Source organism: Sphaerodactylus townsendi, linkage group LG05 (genome assembly GCF_021028975.2).
Source record: "Sphaerodactylus townsendi isolate TG3544 linkage group LG05, MPM_Stown_v2.3, whole genome shotgun sequence".
In the NCBI taxonomy this organism is placed as follows: Eukaryota; Metazoa; Chordata; class Lepidosauria; order Squamata; family Sphaerodactylidae; genus Sphaerodactylus; species Sphaerodactylus townsendi.
The window spans coordinates 125310222-125334211 of NC_059429.1; the positions used below are offsets into that span (position 1 = coordinate 125310222).

Sequence of the window (23990 nt, forward strand, 5' to 3'; positions counted from 1 at the left end):
TCCAGATTAGAGTCCACCTGTGAAATGAAGAAAGAATACCTCCTCTGTAGGAAACTTTTGTGGGCCATTCTTCTGACCTTAATCAATTGTGTGATGCTCTGATTTGTAAGGCATCCATCCATCCATCCATCCATCCATCCATCCATCCATCCATCCATCCATCCATCCATCCATCCATCCATCCATCCATCCATCCATCCATCCATCCATCCATCCATCCATCCATCCATCCATCCATCCATCCATCCATCCATCCATCCATCCATCCATCCATGTTACATATACGTATATATGTGTATGTGTGTACATATGTATATACGCATATATATGTATTTATACACATGTATGTGTGTGTGTGTGCGCGCATACACATACACATATATACATATATACACACACATATATACACATATACAGACATGCATGCATGTATACACGCACACACACACACATGTATAAGGGACATTAAAAATGGATATATATATATATATCGGCCCAGCCGTTTAAAATGCTGAATAATTCTCACTAATGGTAGTTGTGTGTGACAGGTGTATATATATATATATATATCTATATCCCTTCTTTTATATATATATATATACCTCATTTACATCTTACTCTTTGTATATCTAAAAGGAATTATTATAATCAACAGGAGCTAATTATGGAGCAGGTAATAAAACAGATTATTCAGGTGATGCTGTTTTATTACTGTCTCATTATGATTAAATAATTCCAATTAAATTCTGGGTCAGGGAGGGAATATCTCACAGGAGGGCTTACGAAGTACTTTAATAGATTCTATTTATCATATAATCCCAGGGTGCGGATTGGTTTTTATAGTGTCGCACTAATTTACTGTGACAATGCTGAGGAGCACATCTGCAAGCAGTGTAAAGGGTTTTTTGTATCTAGTGGGATCCAGTGGGAGAAGATTAACAGAGCGATGCTAAGGGGAGTTACTCCAACTGGACTGGTGTAACTCCACATTGGAGTCCGCTGTAAGAAAAAGAGAGAGTGCTTGATTTTTCCACTTGCTGATTTCAGAAGCCGAGTTGAACCAAGATATCACTTGACTTTAAGGCCCAGTTCTAATGAACAGTAGGCCTAATGTGTGGTAGTGCGGCCCAGCCGTTTAAAATGCTGAATAATTCTCACTAATGGTAGTTGTGTGTGACAGGTGTCCAAATTCATAGCAACCTCCTGAATTAATGCCGTCTAAACGATCCTGTTGCAAACAGCCTTGCACAGGTATTGCAGACGGAGGACGATGGCTTCCTTTACAGCGTTAATCCATCTCATGCTGGATCTTTCTTTTTCTCCGCTGCCTTCCACTTTTCCTAACATTATTGTTTTGTCAAGTGATCGTTTTGTTCTCATGATGTGACCGGAGTACAATAGTCTTGATTTTGTCCCTTTAGCTTTTAGGAAGAGTTTACGCTTAATTTGATGTGGAACCCACCGATTTGCCCATGGTGTCCGTGAAACTCTCCTCCAACACCATATTTCAAACAAATGAATGTTCTCCCTGTCAGCTGTCTTCATTTCCAACTTTCACCCCCCCCCCTCACATATTAATAGGGAATACTATGGCATGAATCAATTTGATCTTGGTCATCCTTATGAATCTTTTCTAGCTCCATCATGGCTGACCTTCCCAATCTGAGTCTCCGTTGAAATTCTTGGTTGTATTCTCTCTTTCAGCTGATGATGGACCCAAGGAATAGAAAGTCATACATTTTTTCCTCATTGACATTAAAGTTGTGTAATTCCTCAGTAGTCATTACTTTTGTCTTCTTGAAATTCCGTTATAATCTGCTTCGGCGCTTTCAACTTCAACTTTTAGCAATAGTTGTTTTAAGTCTTCCCTATTTTCTGCCAGTAATGTGAGGTCATCTGCATACCTCAAATTTTCATTTCATCTTCAGCTAAATCTAATCCAGCTTTCCATATGACATGTTCTGCATATGGATTGAATAGATGGAAAGATAAAATGCATCTTTATCTGGCATCTTTGCCAATCGGAAACCATTCTGTTTCTCCTCTTTTTTTGTCCTAATAGTACCCTCTTGCCAGAGAACAGAGTCAATTTCTTCCTGAACATTTGCATAAAAGCGTTCAATTTCTTCCTCATCAGCAACTGTAGTTGGGGCATAAATTTGAATGATGGTTATATTGATAGACTTACCATGGTGTCTGATTGGTATTATTCAGTCTATTATTAAGTCAGACTTTGCATTTTAGCCACATTTTAGCTATATCTATATCTATATGCTATATGCTATATCTCACCTCATTGTTGGAACAACTCCTTTTCTTTTGTGTTTGTTGTTTCCCCAAATGAAACACTTTTGTAATTTTCTAACTGAAAATGTCCTAAAGCACTCCACTTTAATGCATGCAATCCTAGGACCACAATGTTTACGTGCTCTATTTCTCTTTTTACAATGTTGAGCTTACTTTGATTCATACTTCTCATGTTCCATGTCCCTATTGTATTGATCGAACATCTTTGGCCTTGCTTTTGCATTCATTTATTTCAACCACTAAATATCCTTTCAGCTTTAGTCAAGTGGCATCATTAAGAATAGCATTGCTCTTGTCCTCAGCATTTCCCCATTAGCTGATTGAGAGCCATCCAACTTGAGGGTTCCATTTTCTAGCACTACATGTATTCATTTTGGATGGTCTTATCATAGGGTTTTTGAGGTAACATCTGGTCAGAAGTGGTTTACTAATACCTTCTTCTTCACAGTACTAACCAGGGTTAGCTGAAATGGCATTGCTATCATTTATTAAAGTTCTTCCTGCAGTGTCACCTTCCACTACTGGTGTTACCCAGTAGCTACCCTTCAAGGATTCCTTCTCCCCAGTCTCAGTTGAAACTTTCTGTTCTCTTTTGCTGATGTGTCTGCTGGCTAGAGCTTTCTATTTATTCCTATTTCTGGTCATGATTTCTATTTAAGAATGTCAGAATGGTGTAGTGATCAGCGGGAGATTCTGCACAGCCAATAGACAATGGGATAAAGAGGCAACTCCCCCCCCCCCATTTGAGGGACAGAAGTTTGCACAGAATACTCCCCCAAAACACGTCAGATCCGTTTTAGAGAGCCCAACCTGGGTTACATGAAGATCGCTGTACAAGCAATCTTTTTCTTGCAACCCAGGTTTCAAACTCCGACAGCAGGAAGTGTCCAATTCCCCGTCTTCCATCCACCATTTGAGTGGATTCTCTAGGGATTCTCTAGAGAATCCACTCAAATGGTGTCCACCGGATTCTCAGTTGCGTGGATGGGAAAATCTCTGGTCATTCAAGCATAGAGTTTGGGGGGGGGATACTTTTCTTGCCTGGGCACTTTGATGTCACGGAGGTCCCCAGAGGTCTTTGTAGCTACACATGCATCCTAGGAAGGGCAGGGGGGAACGTCCCTGTGCGGCTGAGCTTCTTATGTGCAAAGAGGGAGAGGGGGAAATGGGTTCATTCATAATGAGTTAAACTTGTTATGAATGAGCCGTGCAGAAAGGGCCAGAGTGTCAAACTATGATTTGACAGGTTTGAATCCCCCACTCTTCCATGGAAGCTTGTGTGGTCATCCAGGCCCTCTCTCTGCCAGTTAAGCATGTGAACACCAGATTAGAGAATTTTTGGAGACCCTGGTGGTGGAGCCTAGGGAAGGCAGGATTTGAGGGGGGGAGTAGGGCCTCAGCACGGTAAAAAAGGCCATAGAGTCCACTTTTCAAAGCAGATGTTTTCTCCAACGGCATCACTCCCTGTCAACTGGAGATCAGTTGAAATACCAGAAGATAGATAGATAGATAGATAGATAGATAGATAGATAGATAGATAGATAGATAGATAGATAGATAGATAGATAGATAGATAGATAGATAGATAGATAGATAGATAGATAGATAGATAGATAGATAGATAGATAGATAGATAGATAGATAGATAGATAGATAGATAGATAGATAGATAGATAGATAGATAGGTAGGTAGGTAGGTAGGTAGGTAGGTAGGTAGGTAGGTAGGTAGGTAGGTAGGTAGGTAGGTAGGTAGGTAGGTAGGTAGGTAGGTAGGTAGGTAGGTAGGTAGGTAGGTCTCTCTCTCTCTCTCTCTCTCTCTCTCTCTCTCTATCTATCTATCTATCTATCTATCTATCTATCTATCTATCTATCTATCTATCTATCTATCTATCTATCTATCTATGGGTTTTTTATACCACCCTACCCCCGAAGGGCTCTGGGTGGTGCACAACATAATTTCTACATATAGCATATTTTGTTTGTATATGCTATATACAATTAGATTAAATTAAATTTAAAATTAAAACACAGCGGTAAATTAAAAAAAAGATGGCGTCATCCAGGCCCCAGCTGGAGGTTCACAACCAAGCTGTTGTGAGGATAAAATGGAAGAGAAGAATGTATACCATTTTGGATCCCGATGGGGGAGGAAATTGGGATATAAATGAAGTAAATAAATACTCCATCAGTTTTTATCCGTGTACCTAAGGAGGTTTTGAGGTTTCAAATAACAGCCTCTCAGCGGCTTGTGTTACTGACCGTTTCAGAAATGCAGCCTTGGCACTAAGTTCCCGGGTCACCAATTTGCAGAGACTTGACCTGCTTAAAAAGACATATTGATTGCTCCTCCCCCAGGACTGTGTTTCTGAGACTACTTATTGCTTGTTCGCTCTGAGGTTGAATCTGGGCACATTGCCCCCGACTGTAGAACAGGCTGAGGAGGTTTACTGCCCACTTATATTGCTGCACTCCAGCTCTGGCTGAGTCAAACATCACGATTACAGAAGGAATAAAAAAAAAAGTAGGCTGAACAGCCTTTGCAATGAAAAATCTGCTTGCAATGATTAGCAGTATAAATCTTTTGTTGTGGCCAATCTGTAAACACAGAGATGTCTGGAAAAATAAATAAAAATGTTTGCCTTGAACGGGTTCTCATTCAATACCATTGTATGTTAGCCTGCCAACGAGCAACATACCAGGAGGGGAAAAAAAGGGATTGCTGTGTATAATCTTCAACAGTAGGTTTTTTCCCCAGCACCTTTCCTTTTTCTGATAGGGTTTCTGATAGGGTGGCAACGGAGCCATTCGAAGCGGGAGACACCACTGGATGATGGCATTGCATCACTTCTGGGGGAAATGTGGAAGTGATATTTGTCTGCTCTAGGAATTGCTGGAAACTCTATGTCTTACGATACTGTTCTGACTTACGATAAAACTCTATTGTCTTATGATACTGTCTTACGATACTAGGAGCAGCAGTGGTGTAGTGGCTAAGAACAGGTGTACTCTAATCTGGAGGAACCGGGTTTGATTCCCCGCTCCGCCGCCTGAGCTGTGGAGGCTTATCTGGGGAATTCAGATTAGCCTGTGCACTCCCACACACACCAGCTGGGTGACCTTGGGCTAGTCCAGGGGTCTGCAACCTGCTGTTCTCCAGATGTTCATGAACTAAAATTCCCATCAGCCCCTGCCAGCATGGCCAATTGGACAGCTCTAAAGAAATTGGCCACGCTGGCAAGGGCTGATGGGAATTGCAGTTCATGAACATCTGGAGAGCCACAGGTTGCAGAGCCTTTGGCTAGTCACAGTTCTTTTGAGCTCTCTCAGCCCCACCTACCGCACAGAGTGTTTGTTGTGAGGGGGGAAGGGCAAGGAGGTTGTAAGCCCCTTTGAGTCTCCTACAGGAGAAAAGGGGGGATATAAATCCTCCTCCCCCTCCTCCTCCCCCTCCCCCTCCTCCCTCCTCCTCCTCCTCCTCCTCCTCCTCCTCCTTCTCCTCTTCTTCTTCTTCTTCTTCTTCTTCTTCTTCTTCTTCTTCTTCTTCTTCTTCTTCTTCTTCTTCTTCTTCTTCTTCTTCTTCTTCTTCTTCTTCTTCTTCTTCTTCTTTTGTAGCAATCCCTGAGATTGTTTCATGCCACTTGGGGTTTTCCCTTAGAAGTGATATAACAACATTGGCAAATGGCTATATTTCTTCCTCCTCCTTCCTCCCACTGGGCAGAAAGATCTCCTACCCTCGGTGGGAACCTGGCAGCCTAACGTCTTGCTGTTGTTTCTGTGAACATTGCTGAGTTGTACAGCTGTAAGGCCCATTGGCCTGTGAAACACCAATTGCTTTATCGGTCTTGTTTGTTAGTGAGCAGCTAGAAACTTATCCTTTTTCCAAGCTGGGCCTTCCAGTCATCTGAAGCTAGAATTGAAAGACAAGGGATCAAGATAAGGCTTATGGTTGCTGAGGCACAGAGGTCTGTTCAGCCACTGTGGTTTGGCAGCCGCAGAGGTTAATACTTGCTGAAAGGAAACTGCAAATTGGACGTGGCAACTTACTTCTAGTAGCATCATTCCAGGAAGCACAATTTTTAAAGAAGGATTTAGATAAAACTGCTTATTAGTAAAGTGAGGATTATCTGGGATTTGAAAAAAAGTTTGTTCTTATCTCCAGTGTTGTCAAGTGTAGAAACTTGAGAACATTGCAGGCAGGGCCTTCATCTTGAATCTTCTGCTGATTTTTCCCCTTTCTTTTTTTAAACCCACAGATCCCCCCCCTTCTTTCCCTCAACTGGAAAATCTTCCTTCTCTCAGCTGCTAAGTTTTCATCTATATATCCCTTTTACAACTGTAGAAAAGGAAAATGGCTGATTAAATTTACCTCACCAGTGGACCACATGAACAAGCATAGATGAACTTGCAGTAACTTCTTTTTTTGGTAGCTTCTCAATTATCTCTGCCCCTCAGAAGTGGGAGGTGATAACACTCGAATGACAAAACAGGGAATACCGCCATTTTGTTTTCTTGCTCAGATTTACTGGGCTAAAGCTTACATGACTGATAATGCAGTTGCTGATCTTTGATGGCAGTTTTTTACACTTACTGTGCAATCCAAAGATGGATTTATGGATTTGTTTGTTTGTTTGTTTGTTTGTTTATATACCGCCCTCCCCCGAAGGGCTCAGGGCGGTGAACATGAATGTACGAATAGAGCACAAAATAAAATCAACAGATCTCAAATAATTAAAGAAATCATAATAAAGATTCCTTGTGGACACACAAGGAATTTGTCTCCGGTGCATATGCTCTCAGTGTACATAAAAGAAAAATACATTTATGATTCTTGACAAATGTATTTTTCTTTTATGTACACTGAGAGCATATGCACCGGAGACAAATTCCTTGTGTGTCCAATCACACTTGGCCAATAAAGATTCTATTCTATTCTATTCTATTCTATTCTATTCTAAAGTGGCTCTATACTCTTTGAATCATTAAAACCCCATTAAAAGCAGTGTATTAGTATCAAATACAACAAATAATACAACAGGAGGCGACCTACTAATCCCCTAAAAGAGGGGAGTGATGGCAATTTAGAAGTGGAGGAAGGGTTCCACCACCACCCATGCCACCACCACCCATGCCACCAACACCCATACCAGCAACCCAGAAGGAGTTACCTTGGTGGCTGACTGCCACACTGTCCAAACCCAGAAGTTTGGTTCTGCAGCAATGGGTCTCCACTGCAGCAGCCTTCACCAGTGCGGGAGGGGATCTTCCTGGGAGCAGAGGTGACTTTCGGCCCAGGAATTCCCCCCTACACCAGCAGCTGACTTACACCATCACAATGTGTGGCAAAAGTTGGTGTTCCCAGTTGGATTTTTCAGGCATCCAGGGTTGCTTATTTTTCCCCCCTTCCTGCACCACCTGAAACTCCACTGGAGGTGGCTTGGGTGCTGCTGAGACCCTGGCAGTCACTCTACCACCACAATTTGGATTGGGCTGCCCAACTCCACTCTTCCTCCAAAGAACTCAGAGCTTCTTACAGGTGGCTCATAGGGAATCTCCTATCCAGACAGCTTTGAGGGAACCTGCTCAACTTTGGATGCAGAGTTTCATCATTTACCTTCATGCTGTATGGTAGTATAATCATGCAATGTTTGTTTCTCATATTAAGTGTCGACTTTGTGAAGATACCTACTGCCTTATACCAAGGTGGGCCATTGGTATTGTCTGGCAATCGCACTCTGGGGTCTGAGGCAAAGCTAGGTCTTTCCTGACGCCCGATGACCAAGATCTTTTATTTAGAGATGCCAGGGATTGAACCGGTGACGTTCTGCGTGCATAATGTGTGTTCTACTACTGAGCTATGTCTCCTTTCTCTATAGAAAAAAACATGGAAATTCCTTGGATATGCAAAACAATTTCCCCTGTTTTTCTCATGGAAGAGCCCCTCCTTTGTTTAAGCTAGTTCTTACCCCAACAAGACAGCGCAACGAGCAACAATCTCACCCTGACCTTCTTTGTGGGGTTGTTGTGAGGATAAAATGGAGGGAAGAGCATGATGTGAGCTGCTTTTGCAGAAAGGTAGGTACAAATGAAATAAGTAAATACTCTTTGAGATGGGGAAGCAGAGGGTGACTTGGCCACAGCCCAACATGTATGGCAGTGTGTAAAGGATTCAGTGGTGTTGATGGTGAAGTAACCTTGAGTGCATTCCACAGCCCGGGCGATGGGCCAGATGCATCGGCGGAGACTTTATCTTTGCGCGGGAGATGAAGACTCCGTTCCCATGGGAAGCAGGAAGGGGGGATGGGGTGAATGGTGTTATAACCTGTGCTTCTGGCGGGAAGTGCCATTCCTGCCACTGCGTGTACTTGAGCTTTCTAAGATGTCTTAATAAATGGACTTTTACTCCCAAAAGCCTTTTATTTCTGCTTCTATGGAATTCCTTACATTGTGGCAGGAATCCTAATTCATCTATATTCCTGTGCAGTGGACCTCTTGTCTTGCGATGGAGAGAGGTTGAATGTTACCTGGAAGGTGCAGTAGCCCCAAAAGAGACTCCGACCTTTCCCTTCTGGATCTGGAGGAACCGGCAGGGGAGCGGGCCTCGCTGGTGGCTCTTTCCCGTCCTCGTATCATACGAGTCTTCCTTTACTCCGTTGGAAGGCAGGGGCGTGGCGAGCGACCATAGGGACTTCCATGAGATGCGTTTAGAGGCGCTATGTCTATGGATCGAGCATACCAATGAATCCGAATCTCTACCCGTTTTAAAATTGTGGATTACAAACCTCAAGATGCAACCTGTTATGGAGGAGACAGGCTTGACCACCTTTCATCGCGGCAGCCCAGGAATCCATTAGGCGATTCCTGGACTTCGTATTTTGGTGATGCTCCCAAGGAACCGCCCTTGTGGCACAGCACTGGGGCCCGTCCAAAGGACACGGGGACTAAACCTGGAATTGGGAGGGGTGTCCGTACCGGCTTCCCATCCGGACCCTAATCCCGGTCCAGCGACCGCTGCAAAGTGCCTCAGGGAACCACCGGTGGCTACGGCGGCTTCACGGTGTCTCCGATGCCTCGCTTCCAGGCAGCGAAGAGTCCGAAGAAAGCCTGCATTCCCAGCGGACGGTTTCCTCTCCCATCCGAGAAGGACTGGGATATGAGAAGTGAGGCGACTGCGAGATGCCCAAAGCGGCATGGAACCCGTGAGCGCCAGCTATGGGGGGAGAGCGAGGCACAGTTGCAGCAAGAGCGCGAAAACCTGCAGAGGGACCCGGGAACAGCAGCGTAAAGAAATCCAGCTTTCGGAGGATTGGACCGTGCCAAAGCGGGCGGCTCCAGCGACAATATGCCCAGAATCCTGTCAGTCCATGATAAAGTCCTGGAACATTCCAGACTGGATTTACAGCGATGTAGCGTTCAGGCTCTGCGCACGCCAAAGCGCGAGCTCACTGAAGCCCTTAAGCGGGACGAACTGGCTAAATTGGAGCGAGAAAAAGCTGCTTTGCATGCGCACCAGGATGCGATGACTACGATAGCAGGAGGGCTGGCTGCGTTGGAGGAACTAAAAAAAGGAGGCAGCAGACCAAGGAAGCCCCAGAGTTGGAGTCTATGCTTTCGGTACTGATCAGGCCGGTTGCCAGGGACACGGCGTACCCATGGAGTCCTGCCACCCAAAGCATGGCCAGCCCGATACCGCCAGCGCCCACGATTTCCGGCCGGTACAACAGCTGCCCATGCCCAACCTGCTCAACCAGCGCGAAACCCACACCTCCCAGCGAAACCAAGAGCCGTCGAACGGGGCTTTACTACCGGCCCCCGATACCAGCCCGTTTTGATGGGACGGCTTCAAACTTCCCTACTTCATCTTGCAACTCAATGCCCGCCGGAAGAACTATGATGATTTATACCGGTCTGAAAAAATCACGGGACATCGGTTTCCAGTCCTGGATGGGGCAGCGAGCCGACTGGATGAAATGACTCTTTTGGATTTGCAGGATGAGGACTCTCTGCTACAGTGCCCGCATTCCTCCAAGCCTTAAGCGGCGCTTTCAAGATCCAGGCGAGAATGAAGCTATCCATACCATCAAAACCATCCAGCAAGGCAACAGCCCGTTTGCAGAATTTGCCCGTGAATTTGGATGCGGCGGCTGCTGCGAACTTCCTCCTGAGTGGCCTGAAGCAGCATGGAAATCAGTCGAATACTTCTCGGATGCTGTAAGATGACGGCAAAGCTTCACGTGAAGCGGTGTTTTTAATTCGGAGTTCCTCGTTACTATTGCAGATTGGATCAGTTAGGGTCCCAAAGTTGAAGCGTCTCGTTTGGAATAAACCGTCAAGGAGGCCATGCGCCCGAAAACCACTACTGTGTCCCACCAGAAGTCAAAGCCCAGCCGCCCCTACCGAAACCACCTCCTGAACGCCGGTCGCCGACTGGGATTATTAATCTTTACTGCGGAGGGGCCAGAGTCTAAATCCTAGCCGCCAACTGTCCCAGAAGAAGCAAAAACCAACAGCTCCAGCTCCGGCGCACTCCGTCTGCCAAACCACCACCGCCCAGAGTCAGGGCCGCCTCCCACAGGCTGCGATCTAAAAGCGGTTACCCGAAGGCTGACCCAGAGGAAGCGAGCTGTTTACGCCTTTCTTCAGCCCCCCATGGACATGGGCCGACTCCTGGCCAGCGGTGAGTGAAGGCAGAAGCGGCTCCTATTACTGTTCAAGCATTTCTGGCCAATAGCTAAACACACTTTCGCATTATAGCCTCGGCCCTTGTGGATTCGGCTGCTCCCACTGCTTAATCATTGAGTGGCAGAGGCTAGGTGGAGCCGAATTCCCTGGCTAAGCCCATCACCACGCCATTCACTCAAAATGGGCGGCAGCCTCGGGAGCGAAAGGACCCGGCTGAAATTACAAAACACAGCCGGTTCTCCTCCGTTCGCGCCCGACCATTGGGGAGAAAATTAGTTTATTTTGAAGCCAGTGGCTTAAAACACTCCATAGTTTTGGAGCATACCGCCTTAGATTTATTATTACATGAACCAAAGGATTCATTTGGAAAGAACGGATCCTAGAAATTCACGCTGGCCCTCCCTCGCGGTGAACCACATGGTGGGAAAACCCAGCGTCTCCTGACACCTCCTGGCTTCCTCCAGTGATTGCTCCCGATTCCATTGGCATCCCACCTGCATATCGCATGATCTAGCCAGAGTTTTTCAGGGAGCAAGGAATGCGTATCAGTTACCCACCCACGAGAGACACTGACTGTAAAATTGTCATACAACCAGGGGGCACAACTACCCAAAGGTAGAATCTACCGCATAGCGAGTCCCAATGAGGAGAAGGAACTTAGGTGCCTTCTTGGACAAGAACCTTGCTCACCATGAGGTTCATCTGGCCGGGGCTACCAAACACACACACGCTGCCCCACGTTTTGTTTGTCAAAAGAAAGATAGGTTAACTTTACGGCTTTTGCACCAGGATTATCGAGGAGTCTCAATCACCGGTCTCCCTGTCAATAAATATCCTTTGCCTTTGATCAAAGGACCTTTTAAGATGCACTTTCGGCAAAGGACGCATTTTACTAAATTGGACTTGAGAGAAGCTTACTACAAGAGTCAAGAATTGCTGAAGGCTATGAACACCCTGACTTCGCGTTTAACACAAAGTTTGGACAGTTTGAGAATATTTAATAATGCCATTCGGGTTAAAGTGGGGCCCCCGGGCTTTTATGGCCCTTATCAACGAAGTTCTCTCCATGATTTACTGTACAAAGGGAGTTGTTTGTATACTTAGATGACGTTTTAATTTACTCTAGAGCCATAAGCAGAAGAGCATGAAATATTGAAAGTTCGAGAGGTATTGAAGCGGCTTGACATTTAACTCTCTCTTTGCCAAACTTTACTCCAAATGCTGTTTTCATCAGACCTCCATTGACTATTTGGGTTACGGATCTAAAAGCAGCCGAGGGCTTAAAAATGGATCACTGCTAAAATTGCCGCCAGAAGTCCTCAATGAAGCCTGCTCCCACCAACCGCAAAGAACTCCAGTCGTTTCTTGGTTTTGCTAGCAATTTCTATAAGTGACTTTATACTAGTCGCTGAACTGACTCTCCCTCTCACAGACCTCTTCTGCACTAAGGGTAAAGATCCACTGTCACGCCAAGCCCGGGGCCCCCTTTCCTGGTCTGAGGGAATGTCAAACAGCACTTTTCAACTATTAAAATCTGTGTTTACCTCGAACCTATCCCTAAAGCACCCTGACCCAGATCTCCCGTTTGTGGTTCCACGTGGATGCCTCGGACAAAAGCACTTGCAGGGCAGCCCTGTTGCCAGAAAAAATAAAGATGGTAGGCTGTGGTTCCGTGTGCTTATTTGTCTAAAAAAATTCTCTGGTGCCGAACTCAACTGGACTGTTGGGGGGGGACAACCAAAGAGACTGCGGACCATCAAAGTAGCACTTTCTCCACTTGGCCACTGGCTGGAGAGGGGCTAAGCACACCCTTTTCAAGTTTGGTCGGATCACTTAAGAAACCATAGCTCTTTCCCACCCTCCTCAAGATGTCCATGAAAACAACCCGTTGGGCGATTTCTTTTCTCGTTTATAACTTTTACAGTCCATTATTTTCCCTGGGAAAACCAACAAACTGGCTGGCTTGGCGGCTCTACGCGCCCTACCGAGGAGGGTGGAGCACCGCCTTGAGACATTCCCACGCACTGTTCTTTCCCCTCTCCCGAGTTGGGGGTTGGCTGTCACCCGATCTCAAAGCGTCCACTTCTCCTCCACCCCATTCCCGAGTCCTGCGTCTCTCCTTTCCTGCGAAGGAACTGGAGGAGATACGGGGCTACCAGGATGGCTTATCCAGCGGCCGAAGGAGACTCCCAATTCGCGTTTGGAGAATGGAGTTTGGCCGGAGGGAATGTTAGTACGTGCCTCCCCTCCGCCAAGCAGGTTCTTGGAAGCTTGCCACGATGCCGTTAAGAGGCTGGAACATTTTGGCTTTTAGAAAACTCTGCATTTAGCCCGCCAGAAGGCAGGTTCTGGTGGCGCAATGCGCCAAAAGACATTGAGGCATACATTAAAGGCTTAACTGCTCGGTTTGTGCAGAAGCCAAAACCATTCCGGGAAAGCCAATGGACTATTGAGAACCTCCTCCCAGAAAGTAGCCTCCGCCACGCCCTTGGGAAGTCATCTCCATGGATTTTTATTACAGATTTACCGAAAGTCATGGCTAACCGCGGTTTTATGGGTGAGTGGTAGACTTATTCTCTAAACAAGCCCATTTTATTCGTAATGTGCTTCCATCCCTCCGCTCCCAAGGTATGGCACGGCTCGTTTATTCAACATGTTTACAGTCTCCATTCGCCCGTTAAAGGTGGTCTCCGACATGACCCCCCAATTCATCTCAAAGTTCTGGAAAGCGTTTTGGGGTTGTTAGGGGGGGGCCGCCCGGCCGTCGCCTTCCTACCGTTCAAAGTGGCCGGAAGGCGAACGAACAGAACCCTAAGAGCAGTATTTCACGTTGTTACACCAACTACCACCAAGACAATTGAGTGCGAGGCTTATTCGTTTCGCCGAATGCGCCTAATACTTAGCCTGTTGAGTTCATAGTAGTACAAAGAAAACCCCCTTTGAAATTGTGTCTGAGTGGCATCCTTCCCGCCCGTTGCCACAATTACCGCAGCAGCTTTGGACCCCAAGAATTTCAACAATGGATTTCATCTCTAGCGAGGGATGGAAGTCGAGTCCAGACAGCTTTACAGCAAGCAAAAGGACTCCCAAAACTGCAAGCGGATAAACACAGCTCGGATTTTCCTCGTGTGGGCTCCTGGGTGTACTTATCTACAAAAAATCTCAGAAGGCGATGCATAAATATTCCAAACTTGGCAAGAGATTTGTGGGACCCTTTTTCAGATTACTAAAGTGATTAATGATGCTCACTGCCGGCTTAGATTTTGCCCTAACTCTCTTAGTAACATCCATCCTGTCTTCCATTCCAGCTTGCTCCAAGGAGGCTCCGCTTCCGATGCCTGCTTACGCGACCATGGATTTACCGACTATTATTGATGGCCACAAGCACTCTACTGAAATTGGCGCTATCCTGTGGACTCTCGCTTTAATCGTAAGCGCTTGCAATATTTATTTAGTCACCGTGGGTGGGATATTCCTCTGGGTATAATCAATGGGTTTATTCGAAAATCAATTGAAGCCCCCCACCCACTTATTTCTGCTTTCCACCGTGCCCTTTCGCGCATAAACCCCTGGGGGGAAGGGGTCTTCTTTAAGGGAGGCAGAGTGTAAAGGATTCAGTAGGTGTTGATGGTGAAGTAACCTTGAGAGTGCATTCCACAGCCCGGGCGATGGGCCAGATGCATCGGCGGAGACGCTTTTATCTTCGCTTGGCGAGGAGATGAAGACTCCGTTCCCATAGAGGAAGCAGGAAGGGGGGGGGATAAGGGTAGATAATTATTTATAACCTGTGCTTCTGGCGGGAAGTGCCATTCCTGCCACTGCGTGTACTTGAGCTTTCTAAGATGTCTTAATAAATGGACTTTTACTCCCAAAAGCCTTTTATTTCTGCTTCTATGGAATTCCTTACACAGTGTTTCCCAACCTTTTCGAGGTCAGGGTACCCTTGACCTCACTCTTCATATCTCATGGTACCCCTGCCGCCACCCTCCACCTTCCCCTCCCATTGCCCCTGCTTGCCACACCCCCTACCTTCCCCTCCCAGGGTGAAGGGTAGCACTGGGGGTGGTGGTGGCTGCTGACCTTGTGGCAGGCCCTGCCCCATGGGCCAGCTCCATGTCCTTGCTGGGGGCCACGATTAGGAGGGCGCCACCACAAAATGAGAGGCCCGGTGAGATGTTGCCGCACTTCGGTACCCCTGGGACATGCTCAAGGCAGCCCAGGGTACCAGGGAACCCTGGTTGAGAATGGCTGATGTATGGTAAGGACTTGCAATTCTCTGGTTCTCTTTTTGTTGGATTTCCTGGAGTCTTGAATTTCCTGGACTTCCTGGAGTCTTGAACATCATCAGCTTTAAATTATACTTTATATATTTCTTTTTCCAGACCCATTGGGGCGGGGGGGTTGAATCCATTGTTGGAAGCGACATATGGCTACGCTGGCGGATTTCTCTCCCCAGGGCACTCGTCCCGGCAGAGTGGTGAATCCACTGGTGTGCGGCCAGGATGCTGTTCCAGTGTCCCTGTGCTACCACTGCTGATGCAGTGGGAAAGTCAGGGGGAATTCCTGGGGAATTCATTCCTTCTCCCTGTCATTTGCCCCATCGCTCCAGCGGCCCAGGATGGCTGATTATTTAGCCAAATAGGGGCTTCTAAGTGGCAGGAAGACTTTTCAGCATTTTAAGCCTCCTCACACTGCCGAAAATACTTTTCGGGGTGGTGGCCCAGCACACCCCTGGCGCTGCAGCTGGATTAAGTCAGTAACAAAGCTCCTAGTGTCTCTCGCAGAAGGGCACTTTTGTTAGTTACAGGGGCTGCCCATGTAACGGTAATTTGGATAACATCTATCCTTTCCCTGGTCTCCAACCTTTGATGTCCACCACTGAGATAGGCTCTTGTTAATACATGAGACAACATGAATGCTTTAAAAATGTACACCGTGCAAGGATTTGGAAGGCGATTAAAACTGATGAGTGCAGGAAAAAGGAAAAAGTAGTACATGCTCTTGAAAGCCTAGCAAGAATCAAGAGTCATTATGCCAATGAAAAAGAGCTAAGTGAGTTTATTCCATCTCGTTTCTACAAAATAAAAGGCTTGGTAGGATTCATGCATGGACCGGATTTTTTCAGGAAGTCTGAAAAAATGTCAAATCCCTATATTGATATGGGGTGGGGGGAACCATGCACAAATATCTGAAAAATGTCTGGTCTGTTAAACCTATGGGTAATCTTTGTGGGGTTCTTACCCCCAGCAATTTGGATCCCACAGTACAGTGTTCCATGGTCTTTCCTGATTGCCAACGTGTTGCCGGCTTCTACATATTTACTACTAGGTTTTTCATCATACAGTCATGTTGCTTTCCCCCTTTCTTCGTATCGATTGCTCTCGTTCAATCTTTCCTTGTCTTAGAGTATCTTTCTTGTTGACCTTAAGAGACCCCCGAGACACTGAAATGCATTTTTAAAAAGAAAGCATAGTGGGTACTGCCAGCGTGACCTCAGGCTTCAAACTGGTGGGATACGTTTGAAATAAAAGGCATTTGTTTTATACCGAAAGGTTCCAAGTTTATTTCCCCTTCAAGGCAGGAGCGGAAATATTAACCAACCAGCTTTTGCCTGTGTGCTTAATATAATTATCAATAAAAAAGTGAATTGATGGTTGCCATGGCGACTCCTTTCCTCCTGAGGAGTTTGAAAGGCAGGGTACAGCCCTCCTCCTAAAGGCCATTTAATTTATTGCTTCACCCTTTCAGGGGTACATAAAAGTTTTAAGTTATTGGTCTCCCTTGATGTGTGTTTTTCTCTTTTCCCCTTGACCTTCGTTCCTCAGTGTTTTTCAACCGTCTGGATTAAGAAAAGCATGGAGAAGTTGCATGTTTTACAATCCATTATGGTTTAATGCTTAGCAATGAGGAATTAGAAGGACCCTCCTTTGCAATCCAGTCCATAACAGGACATACCAGTGAATCGGCTCACATTGATGTTGGTAAACCAAGACCTAGGCTGGGCCGTGTCAAACTCCAGGCATGGCTCATAAGGCTGCATATGGACCCAGACCTTTTCCTCATATGTCATTTATGAGATTTTTAGGCTGGAAATAAAATATTTCCTCTGTGGAGTTTCACATTGCATCCCCCCCCCCCTTGGTTTTGGAAATGTTTATCTGTTATATCTGAACACACTTTTACAGCATTTCTTTTCACTGAAACATTTCTGAGCCATTTTCCCTCGCAGTGAATGCAATCCTACTGAAAGGCTTTATTTTTCTCACTAAAAACATGGGCCATTCCCACTAAAAACATGGGCTGCATTTGCTCTGCCATTGGGGGGGGGGGGTCATCCCCTCACAGCTCCCCCCACTGCTTAAAATGTATTATTTCTGGTGTTCTTCTCCCCACCCCTCCCCATTTATGCTATCAGTGAATTAGCAATACTATGAACTGGGCGGGGGGAAACTGGCAGCCAGGAAACAACATTTTGAGATGGTGAGTGTAGACAAACTTTGTCATAAATGTTGGGATCAAAAATGTCCATGAAATGATGTATGCAGAAAAGCCCCTCCCCCCAAAAAAGGAAAAAAAGAATCATACGCCAACATATAAAACTGGCATAACAAGAGAAGGATAAACTATGCCTTTCTTCTGTACTTGTGCTTTCTTTGCGGACTCTAGGTTATGAACCTGAGGTTAGGAAATGAATGGAGATTTGGGAGTGGAGTGTGGGGAGGGGAGTAATTCTCATGTTACATTCAGCGCATGCACAACTGAATGTGTCAATTAAATCCCATGTTTATCCAGGAACGTGTATTGGCTGTTTCTTACACACAGGTTGTAGGTATGTCCACTGCAACCTGGAATTTTGCCCATATTTATTCAGGGGACACTACACAGAGTTGCCAGCCTCCAGGTGGGGCCTAGAGATCTCCTGAGATTACAGCTGATCTCCAAACAAAAGAAATCAGCTGGTGGTTGTGCGTTTTCTGGGCTGATGTGGCCGTGGTCTGGTAGATCTTGTTCCAAACATTTCGCCTGCATCTGTGGCTGGCATCTTTAGAGGTGTATCACAGAGAGGTTTATCAGGGAGGGCATAAGGCCAGAGACCCTCTAAAGCAGACATTTTCTTCTGGGGATCTGATCTATGTTTTCCAGTGCTGAACTGTAACACCAGGAGATCGCCATGCCCCACCAGGAGGTTTTCTAAATATGGTCTCTGATGTTCTTCCTCTTTCCAATCCTCATCTTCCCATCTTCCAATCCTCATCTTCCGGTGCCTTGAGACCTTTCACCATCACAACTTATCTTAGACAACATAGATCAGTTCATCTGGACCAGGGGTCTGCAACCTGAGGCTCTCCAGATGTTCATGGACTACAATTGGCCATGCTGGCGGCTGATGGGAATTGTAGTCATAAGAACATAAGAACATAAGAACTAGCCTGCTGGATCAGACCAGAGTCCATCTAGCCCAGCACTCTGCTACTCGCAGTGGACCACCAGGTGCCTTTGGGAGCTCACGTGCAGGATGTGAAAGCAATGGCCTTCTGCTGCTGCTGCTCCTGAGCACCTGGTCTGCTAAGGCATTTGCAATCTGAGATCAAGGAGGGATCAGATTGAAGTAGCCCATGAAATCGACTTCTCCTCCATCGAAATCACCAATCCAAGAAGCCCTTTTTTAAAGCTATCCAGGTTAGTGGCCATCACCACCTCCTGTGGCAGCATATTCCAAACACCAATCACACGTTGCATGAAGAAGTGTTTCCTTTTATTAGTCCTAATTCTTCCCCCCCATGAACATCTGGAGAGCCTCAGGTTGCAGACCCCTGATTTGGACAAAAATGACAACTTTGGAAGGTGGACTCTAATGCATAGCATCCCACAGAAGTCCCTCCCCTCCCCTCCCCAGACCCCCACCCTCCTTAGGCTCCGCCTCTAAAATCACCAAGTATTTCCCAACACAGAGCTGGCACTCTATCCTGCCCCCACCATTAACCGTACCCCCAGTGATGAAGAATCAAGGCCGTTCCCATGACTGTGATGGATTATGTTGGCCATGCTGGAATGTGGCTTATTTGTGTGAGAGAGACTATAATTGTTTGGGCTGGATTTTTTTTTAAAGTTATCTTCTCGCCAATGGGTAAGTCAACAAGCGTAATTGCTTTGGCAGCAGCCCCGTTAGCACCAGAATTAAATGACTCCCAAATGATTGTGTTGACTTTTGACTGCCTGGTTGGGGTAATCAACGCAGAAGCTGTTTGGTTAAATCTTCCCTTGCCCAGAGAGGCATCTATCCTTCCCTCCCAGCCCATTGTAGTTCTGACTTCTCTTGTGGCAAGGTACATTGAGGGTTGCATCAGGCAAGAAAGAGAAAGGTACCAGGAGGAGAGAAAGATCAAACCCTTTCAAATTCCTTTACAAAGTGGTTCTTCAGTGATCTCCTCTTCAGGTGTTTCAAAGTGTCAAGACAAGAAAAACAAGCAGGTAGGATGAGGTGACCGTCAGTGTATAGAGGGGATACCTAAAGGGAATGTGGATGCTTCTTGATCAATCGGCCTCGTGCCCTTACTGATTTCTTTTATATTTACTATAATTATGCTAATCTTTGGTGTTCATGTGGATTTGCTGAATTAATTACACGGGCTTTGGGGAGAACTGCTGCAATTAAGAAATGGCATTTAAAAATGTTTTCATTTCATTTCATTTTATTTTCTAAATAACCCTCCAAGGGTTTACCAGTTCTCATGAGATCAAATGTTTATACATTGTATGTGGTGGCATTATTTGTGGGGGAGTTAACCCATTACAGATTTTGTTGTTCATTAGCAACGTGTTGTTAATGGGTTGTCTGCACTTGCTGACGGACAGAGGAGTTGTTCTATATTTTAGGCATCAGTCTTGTTTGTGTGTATTTCTTACTCTCTCAAACACTTGCATTTAGAGCTGGGAGAGCTTCTTTCTTTTCCAGCTTTCCTGGCCCTCCATACCTGGGCCTTCTGCCACCTTTGGATTTGTCGTTCCTCCCTCTTGGGAGAGGATTTTAAAAGGGGGTTGCCGGACCTTATTTATAATATTTAGTTATCATGTTTAGCCTTTATTTTTCTCTCTGCTTTTAATGGTTTTAGCTGTTTTATCTTAATTTGTGATTACCTACTGTACACCGCCCAGAGCCCTTCGGGGATAGGGCGGTATAAAAGTTGAAAGAAAAAATAGACAGACAGACAGACAGACACAAACAGACAGACAGACAGACAGACAGACAGACAGACAGACCCAAGTCCTTTCCTGCTCAATTGGAAATAGATCATGCCAAGAAGGACATGTTTGGTCAGCCAGTATCATGATTGTTTACTAAGAAGGAAGCCCCATTGCATTCAGTGGACTTACCCCTGAGTACATATGCATCGATTGGATTGCAATCTCAAACATTGTAGTTTGTCTCACACATACATCAGAGTATCGCTCTGGCTTGGCAAACAAAAGGGTGACAAGGCAGGGGTGACGGACAGACACTCTGCATGCCTAATGCAAGCTTTGTATGTTCATGAATGAATGAATGATCATTTTAAGAGATGAACAGTAGACCTCTTGAGTAAGTGTCAGCTTTCCCCAGTGTTAAAACTGGACGCCATCCACCAAATTGTGGGTGGGTTCTAGTACTGCTACTGTTTTTATTGATTTATGTATTTTAATGATATTAATTGATGTTTTTGTACTTTGGTATTTATTGTCTGTACACTGCTCTGAGCCCTTTGGGGGACAGCGGTTTATTAAGTGGAATTAATAATAATAATAATAATTCTATAATGCTACAGAGTCAGCAGCCTCTCTATTTGTCTTTACCAACTTGGGATCTAGGGTTGCCAGCACCAGATTGGGAAATACCCGGAGATTTCGGAGGCATGTAGGGAGTAGGGAATTTGGAGGGTGGAAGGAGTTCAGAGGTGTGTAATATCGTAGAGTCCACATTTCAAAGGTAGCTGCTTTCTCTATGGGAACTGAACTCTGTCACTTGGAGATCAATTGCAATGGGATCCCTGGTCGGACCAGGGCAGCCCAATACACCTGTTTATGGTTCCTGTCCCTTCTTCATGCTTTATTTCCTACAAAAAAGCACTAGAACACAGTGAGATGACCTTGTAAAAACACAAATGCCAGTCTGAGCTGTCTAGTTTTTCAACAGCTGCTGTGCTATTGTGATAATAAAAATCAGGCCTAAGATTGCTACTTCAGAGGAGTCTGTCCCTAAGTTTGGTCTAGAAAGGGTGTGGTGGGGGTTTTTGTGTACAGTAGGCTGAAGCAACTGGACCCATCAAGCCAAGCCCAGCTTTCAGCTATGCACTGTGGCCCTAGTCAAAATGTTGTAGCCATCTCCCACTATGCATGCTGAAATTAACCCCACCTACTGCCTGTATGCAATTGCCAGGTTGATTTCAGTGTGCATAATGTTGAGTGAACAGAGCTATTGTTTAACTTATGTTTGCTGGTTTTACTGTTCCTTAACTATCTGCAATACCAGTATTTCTGATATGACCCAATTTCTCTGAGCCCGGTACAAACCGATCTCCAATCCCAGCACCAATGTTTATTCTCATGAGTTATTGAAGAATAATGTCTGTTTTTATTTCTCAAAAAGAGACACATAAAAGGAGGATTAGAGGGACAGCATTCCAGGGTCCCTGGTCACTCTTAGAAATAAAAATCCTGTAACTAGTTTCCATAGATTGTTCAGTTTGCATATGTAGGTATAGGGGACATAAGGAATATTTTTTTTTCTAGGGGCCTGCATTCTCTCTCAGCATTTCTGTTGAGGAACAGCATGGTTAGAATAAGGTTCCAGAGAAAATGCAAGCCTTTCGGGTTGGGTGAAGACCACTCTCCATTATAGATAGATGGTAAGAGTAGAATTAACATAAAATTAAGTGAGGTTCTGAGCAAGGCATATTTTATTTGTTTATTTTTAAATTACATTTTACCTTGCCCTTCCCAGCTGAAGCTGGGCTCAGGAAAGCTTGTTGAATGAGAAAAATGATCTTGAATGTTGCTGTTCCACATGTGTGTTGTAGGTAGTGTTAAGAGAAATTATCTTAATTTCTTTACCGAAATTTCCCCTTTACCGAATTTACCGAATTTCTCCTTCATTTCATCTTTATAGCACTGTGGTGGCGAACCTTTGACCCTCCAGATGTTATGGACTACAATTCCCATCAGCCCTTGCCAGCATGGTCAATTGGCCATGCTGGCAGGGGCTGATGGGAATTGTAGTCCATAACATCTGGAGTGCCAAAGGTTCGCCACCACTGTTATAGCAGTTCGGAGTCTGCTTCTAATCCAGTCCATTTTGACAAAATGAAATTTGAAGACAGGAGGGGCAGGAAGGAAGGTGCTGGAAAAAAATGGCAGAATATCACTCTGGTGGTGCTCTGAAGCACCAATGCCTTCCAGAACCTTCCTGTGTTCCTGCCAAAATACCAACCTGTGATGTGTAACATAAAACAACTGCAGGTTAAAGTTACAGAAGGTATGTTAATTTCTCTACAGGGAAAAATTACAGACAAATGCCACTTTTAAAGAGAGAATAAGAGGATATAACTATTTTTTTAAAAAAAGTGAACTTTGAAAAAATAAATTCTCCTCACTTTAATAATGTTAGTTGTGGGAAACCTACCCCTGGCTTTTACCATGCCTTGTTTCTGAGATTAAAGACCCCAGCCAGTGTGTGTGTGCATGCACATGTACCCAAATGGATGTGGATGGTATTTGACTCGTGTGTGTGTGTGTGTGTGTGTGTGTGTGTGTGTGGTGTGTGTGTGTGTGTGTGTGTGTGTGTGTGAGAGAGAGAGAGAGAGAGAGAGAGAGAGAGAGAGAGAGAGAGAGAGAGAGAATTTAATAACGAATCTGATTTTTTTCATTCATATTCCCCCTATTTTGCTCACAGGCTATTTATGAAGACTCAAATAAAAAGGTGTGTGTACGTGCTTTCACAGCTGTTCTTATAATACTCTTTGATGTAATGGATAAAAGCAAATGACAGTGCTTTAAATTAAATTTATGTGCATTCTTAATGTGCACCTAATGCATCCGGTGTTGCATGTTAATGAAATGCAAACGCATTATATTAATCGACAATTATAGAGCTTCTTTAATCAGTTTGGTGACTTATGGGAAGATGACGTACATTAATATATGGATTTGTACCTGACAGAAAGACAAAGCCTCAGCTTAGCACTGTTTGGCTAACTTTAGCCAAGCGAATTCAAAGATAGCGAGTTTCCTGTACACAAATTCTATGGATTTAAATGGCAAATAGAAAGAATGCTTGCAGATATTTGAAACATCGACATCTTCTGTACAATTACACAGGGGTCAGGCCAAATGCCTAGTTCACTTTGCTTGGGTTTATACATAACAGCCAATTTTGAGAATTAGAGGTCCAACAAGAAAGCACCATGCAACATAATGACCATTTATGCACAAGGAGGCACATGTCCTCCACAGCAAGATTTCTTGTACGGACTTATTTCCTTCCGTCCCGCTTTCACTTTCCACTCTCTCCGCACCAAGCAAATCCACTAATAGTATGATTTTAATTTTGCTCTGCTGTCAGAGCAGGACAAATTTTCCCCTGGGCACAACTTTGCCCCAGACTTCTTCCCTCTGCCCGCAGCCAGCCCACCAAGTCTTACCACCCTCCACTCCCTCAGCCGGCTTTGCTTGCTTCCCTTTCACCCTCCTCCCTATTGCTGACTACTTCCCATATCTTGTCTTGCTGTATCATTTATATTGTCTGTGGCCTCCCTACTGCTGCATATCTTTAGATCTTTCCATCAAAAAAAATTAAATCAATCAAAATTAGATCAATCAATTGATACTGATACTAAAAAAATGTAAAAACAATAAGACTAGTCGATCAGTCCAAATGTGCAATTTGCCTCTGCATTTGATCAACAATCTGGAAAGTCTCCAGCCTTATCATTTTATACATAAACAATCAGTGATTCTGGACTACACCAAGA

The 23990-nt window shown here is 45.0% G+C and overlaps 1 protein-coding gene across 1 annotated transcript in view; it reads left to right on the forward strand.

Annotated features, from left to right (window-relative positions):
- Positions 1 to 23990, forward strand: part of CDH4 (cadherin 4) — a 1081475-nt gene that overhangs the window by 359945 nt on the left and 697540 nt on the right. The gene's annotated exons all lie outside the window — the stretch shown is intronic.